Below are 8078 nucleotides of genomic sequence, written 5' to 3'. Positions count from 1 at the left end.
CCTCTTAAATACCATATATATTTTTAATGTTTATTTTTGAGAGACAGAAAGAGAGCACCAGCAGGAGTGGGGGAGGGACAGAGAGAGAGAGGGAGACACAGAATCCGAAGCAGGCTCCAGACCCTGAGCTGTCAGCACAGAGCCCAACACAGGGCTCAAACTCATGAACTGCGAGATCATGACTTGAGCCAAAGTCGGACGCTTAACCGACTGAGCCACCCAGGTGCCCCTTAAATACCATGTCTGAAAGGACCATGCACAGTATTCATCAAATATTTATCACGCAGCTTAATTTTTATGGCAATATTCTAGTAAACTCTACCTTTCTGTGTATTATTGTCACTAATAAGTAGAAATAAGAAAAATATAAAGGAAGCTGGAAGATTTGGAAGTGAGAGGGAGTTAATGACCGTGGAGTTACCTTCAAACCATATAGGATGGAGCTAGTGGATATATGCTTTTGCCTGCCTTTCCCTAGACAGAGAGCATTCCCTATGTCTTCTAGGAGGAATCCCCGGCAGAGTCTAGTCCACACGGCTCACAAGAGTGTAGTCTTGAGATGTAACCTTACACTATTCTTTCCTTCTCTCAATTTCATTCCCTATTCCCACTCCTGACCCCTGGTATCATCTTCCAAACAAACCATCTACACCTAAGACCTTATCTCAGACTCTAGAGAAAGACAGGAGAAAGCATATATCCACTATCCTTCCATCCTATATGGGTTGAAGGCTACCCCAAGGTCATTAACTCCCTCTCACTTCCAGGCTCTACTAACTCACCCCAGTAAACTCCACAGCATTAGAGAAGCTGCAGGGGAAAAAGTCAAACACACAAAGATGGATAGGTAAGAAGTTAGCAATTCAGAGCGAGTCTAAGAGCTTCTAGAACTGTCCACAAAAAATATGGCTGAACTCCATGGTGGCCCAGAGGCTGCAAAGTGGAGCACTGGAAGGACCTGGTAAGCATGGGGCATGTAACATAGCTTCTTCCACAGCACAAATGAAAACCTGACACCCGAATATCACTTAAAACAATGGATTTCAAATATTTGTCCTTATAAACAACAGTAAGAAAATATATATATATATATATATATATATATCATGAGTCTACTGGGCATACAGAGACGAAAGTTTATTAAACAGTATATCCTTACTGTGTACAAAGCAATGTAATATTTTCTATTCTGTACTATGCTGTTATTTTGTGTTTAATTTAAAACATGCCATTCATAACTCTCTAAATTATTTTTTAGATTAACCCATAGTTTGGAAAACACTGGCTGAAAAGATAATTAAACTGACTTACTAAGAAATTTAAAAAATAGCTTACTAGTGTAATTAAAATCTACTGGCCTGGAGTCCCCTACAAGGAAATTTTTAGACACAAAGGTCATAATCTCAAGGTCACTCAAAAGAGTAGACTGAATTCTTAAGAAATTAGAAAACAGGATTGCCTAGGTTCATGTTCCATGGTTCTGAATTTCATCTGTCAATGTTTCAGAATCTATAAATGGGTAGAGAACATCTAGCTCCATAAGAGAATGAATGGAGTGGGAACACAGAAGGGCTGAAAAATGAGGTGCTGTGTCTCCTGTTTTTCCCTTGGCTGCTTTGTTTCCTGCTGTCCCAATTCATGTGTGGACAGTGAGGAGATATAGTGCACATCTTGTGCACAGGTACATGCATGCATTCACAGCCAGCTATGTGTGGCTTATTCTTAGAGATGGCTGGTGTAGTATCTCAGGATCCTTTCGCATTTTATGTTCTGTTTCAAGGTTATTGTTTTGACAGTTGTCATTTCTAGGCTTCTTTTCTCCTCTCATAGAAGAAGAGCTTATGGTCTCTTAAGAGCAGAGCTCTATTATTGGGGCACCAGGGTGGCTCACTCGGTTAGGCGTCCAACTTCAGCTCAGGTCATGATCTCACGGTCTGTAATTTCAAGCTCCCACATCGGGGTCTGTGCTGACAGCTCAGAGCCTGGAGCCTGCTTCAGATTCTGTGTCTCCCTCTCTCTCTGACCTTCCCCCATTCATGCTCTGTCTCTCTCTGTGTCAAAAATAAATAAATACTTTTAAAAACTAAAAAAAAAAAAAAAAGCAGAGTTTTATCATCATAATAACCTTTCAGGAAAAAGAAAGTTACCTGTAATTTTTATTCTCTGAAGGTGTATCATAATAATTCAACCACCCACCTTATCCTCAAAATCAAATGGTGGTTTTTTAAGAAAAGAAACTACTTCATTCTTTCCTATGTCTTCGTGTTCTTTGGAGTAAATGAAATCTTGAGAATCTGGGAAATCCCACCCAGCTTCTGCAAGCTCTGATGCCTCTTTCTACTGTCAGCTGTTGTATTTAAGAATATCATTGCCATGGGAATCCACAGCATAATGGTTGTAAAACATTCTGATAAAAGGGCGCTGTTAGGGGGTAAGTGAACAAGTGCGGGATAGGAACTCTCACATCAGCCACAACCTTTCCATAAGGTCTTTTGCAATTATGAATACCACTTTTGCTGGTGTAGACAGCCCCTTCTAAGAGTTCCACCCCCACCCCCAAGCACTCCTATGAATATGTCTCATGGGAAAGATAACACATATGTACAGGGGTGCACACAAACACACACACCACTGAATCTTCAGGTTATCCATTAATATTAAGATCTCACAAAATCCCAGTTGTAATTGAATATCATCCAATTATGGTAGAAAAAACAACAACACAGGGACTACTGGGTGGGGGAAGCATTTTTTGCCATCTGTCGCTGGATGTCTCTGTACCTGGGTTCACAACTGGATTCCTGGGGGTGTGTCTAGTGAGAATTAGGACATCTTATTGTTCACCACAAAGTATTTCAGGAGTGAGGAGAGTGAACAAAAGAAAGAAAGGAATGAAGGAAGTAGGGGTGGGGACTAGTTTCCAAAAGGAATGTTTTGTACATGGAGATGAGCCCATAAGGAGAGTAGAGAGAAGTGGAGGTTATACATGAGGCAATGAATGATCTTTTGAGAGCTGTAATTAAGGCTCTGGCATACACTGCCTCTTCACTGTGGGCTAATTGCTTAATCTCCATGAGTTTCAGTTTCCTGATCTGTAAAATGTATAACAAAGCCTTCCATGCACACTAGTAAGAATTAGCACATGAAACACAGCGTCTGGTACCTTGTAATATTCAATAAGTGTCAGCTATTATGTTTGACTACTCTTGGCTAACTGATTTTGAATGTTTGGTCTTATTTTGGCTGACTCCCTGGAAGGAATTGGGCTGGTTAAGTGTCTGATCCAAATCTGTCACCTATAATTTTTTTAAGTTTATTTATTTTGAGAGAAAGAGAGAAGGGGAGGGGCGGGAGGGGGGAGAGAGAGAGAATCCCAAGCATGCTCTGAACTGACAGTGCAGAGCCTGACATGGGGCTCCAGCTCACAAACTGCAAAATCATGACCTGAGCTGAAATCAAGATTTGGACGCTTAACTGACTGAACCACCCAGGCGCCCCGTGACCTATTATTTTTAAAGGGAAAGTAAAAAGATAATTCAAGGAAAACATTTTATTTAAAGAACTTTAAAACACGTAGTCTCCCACACACACACACACACACACCCCATTTAATGTCACTGAACCCAGGGTCCGTGTGATTAAAAAGTCAGCCAGGCTGAAGTAATTGTTCCTGCCTGTGTATATGTAGACTCATTACTTCTGGTGACATGTGTACACAAAATGCAACCTAGATATTTCAATCTACAAACCATCTAAATACTATCTGAAGAAAGACTATGAGACATAGTGATTGTCTGCAAACATTCCTTTGTTCATAGTTTGGTAAAAGCCAGACATTTCACCATTCAAACTCGTTGAAGCGTGAACCTGTCGTCACAGAGGATGGTGCAGATGGAAAACCACAGACAACAGTAATGGAAGTTCGAAACATGGGTCAGAAGAGTTAGAGTGTGAACACAAGGAAGTGTTAGGAATAGTTTCACCAAAATTATTTCATTCATACTTGTTTTTATGGGTGCCCAGAGTGAATGTGATAAAAAAAATGTATATCTAAATAAGTCTGAATAAATATTTCAGTATTTGTTGAAGGAAATTCAAAGAGATATGAAACCATTATGTTATGGTTTAATTGCTTATGTATTTTTTCCCTTTGTCTGTGGTACATAAAATAATCATGCATCTTACAGTTTATGTAGTCTTAGAGTTTATGAAATACAGTACTTTTTCAATTTATTGTGAAAGAGAATATAAGTAAACACATGAGGCCCCAAATCGTCTCCTCAGATTTACTGGATATTCTTAATGTGACCAAACACTAAGGCAGCCCAAGGGCAAAGCCATGGAGTAAAGAAAATATATCTTTGATTTTGGTTCCTTTTGTTCTTTCTCAAATAGCAAAACAGGTCAGTACAGTCAATGGGCAAAGGATTTGGAGTGCAGACTCAGGTTTTTAGTTCTTCAGTAATTGCTGGATTTGTGAACTTGTGTGGGTCATATCAGCTCTGGGTTTCCTCTGGTGATAATAGTGTATTTGCTTTGTGTTCTTCAGAAGGTGGTTTGTTAAAAAGCACAGTGGAAAAACACTCCAAATTATTAGTTATCCTCCTTTTTCTTGTTTTACAGATTTAAAAAAGGGACCTCAGATTTATTTGTGTAGAGGACATGGGTGGAGGGAGATTCATATACTGTGATCTGTTCACACCCACAATCATACACTAGAACTGACCAGTTACAGTCTAGAGTGTACATGCAGCCATGTGCTTCAGTCTCCAGGAGCTGGAGGAATAATCCTGTGGGAGGTTTTGGTGAATTCATCTTCAGGAAAAGAATCATAGTATTTCTAAGAGATACTCCCTGATGTCCTCTGCTACTCAAGTTAGGGCATCCCGAGGTCCCTCCTCTTCCTGGCTCAGCATCCTCACTCTTTGCTTCTGGCTATTGAGGAGTCCAGGTTCCCTGCCCCAGCTCTCCTTCTTCTATAGTGTGTGCCTTGGGCTGGTCTGCCACCACTAGTCTCTCTCTCATTAGGAAAACATGGTATTTGTTCTCAGTATCTCTTATTCCCTCAGAGCTAGTCTCTCTGTGGCTTCTGTCTGTTAAATAGCTAAAATCATAAACTAGACTTTAAAGATCATCTCATTTTAATAAAAATTATTAAGAAATGATCTTGAGGCAGGTTTCTTTTTTCAGTCTTTTTCAATTTTTTTTTTAATGTATGTTTTTTTTTTGAGAGACAGAGTACAAGCAGGGGAGGGGCAAAGAGAGAGGGAGACACAGAATCTGAAGCAGACTCCAGGCTCTGAGCTGTCAGCACAAATTTCCACATGGGGCTCCAGCCCATGGGCTGTGAGATCATGACCTGAGCCGAAGTTGGACGTTCAATGACTGGGTCACCCAGGTGCCCCCTTTTTTTAGTCTTAAAGGAGGAGCTACTGTTCAAAGAGTATAAACTTCCAGTTGTAAGATTGATGAATTTGGGGATCTAATGCACAGCATGGGGATTACAGGTAGCTGTCCTGCATCACATAGTTAAGTTGTTGCTAACAATGGGTCTTCAATGTTCTTAGCACAGAAAAGAAACGACAACTATGTTTCAGGAGGGAGACAGTAGCTAATACTGTGGTAGTAAATCAAATCAAGGTGTTGTACACCTTAAACTTGCAGTGTTCTGTCAGTTGTATCTCAGTAAAACTGCAGGGGGCACTAATGGTGAGGCTTTAAGGTGAGGTGGAGAGAGAATGGTGCCTTGACCAATGTTGGGAAATTAACTTCCTCAGGAAACAGTGCTCACGGTCCTCCACTGACGTATTATAGGCATTCATTTACTTCATTTATATCTTGAGTTAGTCTTTCCTGAGGAAATTTAAACATTTCCATGAAACATTGTTAATGTATTCATGTTATTTAAGATGACCGCTTTCATATGGTCTGACTGTAACTCATAATAAATACATTTTACACCCTGAGCCACATCACACATATATGTTCATGTGTGTATATAAGGTACACATAATGTTTTTAAAAAGAATAAAACAACTCTTAAACTTACAACTCACTCAAAGACTGGAACCAGCAGTTTAAAAAGCACTGATTTAGAAAGATAAGTTCCTTGGGGCGCCTGGGTGGCGCAGTCGGTTAAGCGTCCGACTTCAGCCAGGTCACGATCTCGCGGTCCGTGAGTTCGAGCCCCGCGTCAGGCTCTGGGCTGATGGCTCAGAGCCTGGAGCCTGTTTCCGATTCTGTGTCTCCCTCTCTCTCTGCCCCTCCCCCGTTCATGCTCTGTCTCTCTCTGTCCCAAAAATAAATAAACATTGAAAAAAAAATTTTTTTTTAAGAAAGATAAGTTCCTTAAGCAAGCTTGACCAGAAAAATGCTCAGTAGCCTCTAAGTTACTTTTTTGGAAAATAAGTATTTCGGAAAGCATTTCAGTGCTAAAATGTAACAGATAATCTTAGATTACAGCCGTCTGTGATTATTCCAATTCTGAATTTTCCATTTCTACCTTATTTTTTTCTCAGGGACTAAATTTCTACACATAATTTTGTAGCAGATAAATGACCTAGAGTAATGATATTGTTTTTTATCAAATCTAGTCTGTATTTTCTACTCTCTTTTTACCCTATCTTAGGCTTTATTCTTATTGAGCTTCGGTTAAGGAATGATTTCTTTATCCATTTGCCGTGTTCACAAATGAGTCCACCGTCTCTTACTTTCTGTAATGAGAAAAATTGTCCATCCTTTTGTCAGAGCTTGAAGAATTTCCTGCTCCTAATATTACTTTTTCACTAACTCTAATCCCATTAAACATTTCATTGTTAGGGATAACATATCTTATGCCTTTCAAGGAAATGTTTCATCATCATTATTGCATAAATATGCTGTTGGCAGTATGGAAAGGCAATTATAATATTTGATATTTAACATTTTTAGGTTAGATATTCATTAAATATTTCATTTGTCATCATAAACAAATTCAGCAAAGGTGGATAAATGTCTTTTGAAGCTGTGTGTACAATAAAATTGAAGAATGTGAATATAAAAATATTTCATTTTAATTAAAGGAAGTTGCTTAGCCATTGAAGGAGTGACTTTTCTTCCATATCACTATAGAATAATATGCTTGGTGAAGCCATTGTAGAAAATAGACTATAATTATTCATTCTATCCATTCCAGAAAGATGACTTATGGGGATTAAAGATGTATATGGGAACAAGATTACAATCTAGAATATGAAGCAGACTTATAAAAATAATTAAAGTACAATGTGATCAATGAACTAGTTGAAATATATAGAGCACAGTGGTACTAAATGTCATGAGAGAGAAGGGTTCAAAAGTTTGGTTCCTTTAGCTGGATATTGGAGGAATGTGGAGGGAAGCTTATTCCAGAGGAAAGAATAGTTGTGAGAAGCCATCAACACGTTTTCAGTCTTTCAAGTCCTGCCTTAATTCATTGTGATGATTCTGGCTGGTATGATTTCCTCTAAATTTACAAAAAGAGTTAGTTCATCATTGAAGGAGGCATTTTTTTCCTCTGTTGATTTTACAATGATTGGCTGGCTTGCGTCATTGTAGAAAACAGTCTCTACTTAAAACTTACTGAATTTCTAAAGGGCAGTTTCCACTACAAGACTGCATATTCCACGCCCCCCTCCCCGCCCACCACCTTTAGTTTCCTCAGATAAGTGTCTCCCTATGACAAAAGTAAGACCTTTTTACTCAGTTTCCTGGCAAAGTTGCTTGTTTGCAAAGCCACACACCCAGCCCAGAGAAATGAAAATTTATCTTAGTCAGTCAGTTGGCAATGCTATTTATACAAATAAGTTAGGAACACTACAAGGATTTGAAAGATAGCCAAAATCTGAAATTGCAAAGCTCAGAGTTTGCATTGTGTAGTGGCAACAGTAGACAGCAAACCCCACCAATCCTTTCCTCCTAACTTCAACTCCCATATCTAACTTTTTAACAGGTTTTAAAAAGAACAGAGGTGGGGTGCCTGGGTGGCTCACTCATTTAAGCATCCCACTGCAGCTTAGGTCATGATGTCACAATTCATGAGTTTAAGCCCCATGTCGGGC

Source organism: Puma concolor, chromosome E1, assembly GCF_028749965.1.
Source record: "Puma concolor isolate L17-30 chromosome E1, mPumCon1.1.hap2, whole genome shotgun sequence".
Taxonomy (NCBI): Eukaryota; Metazoa; Chordata; class Mammalia; order Carnivora; family Felidae; genus Puma; species Puma concolor.
This window is presented reverse-complemented; position numbering follows the sequence as displayed.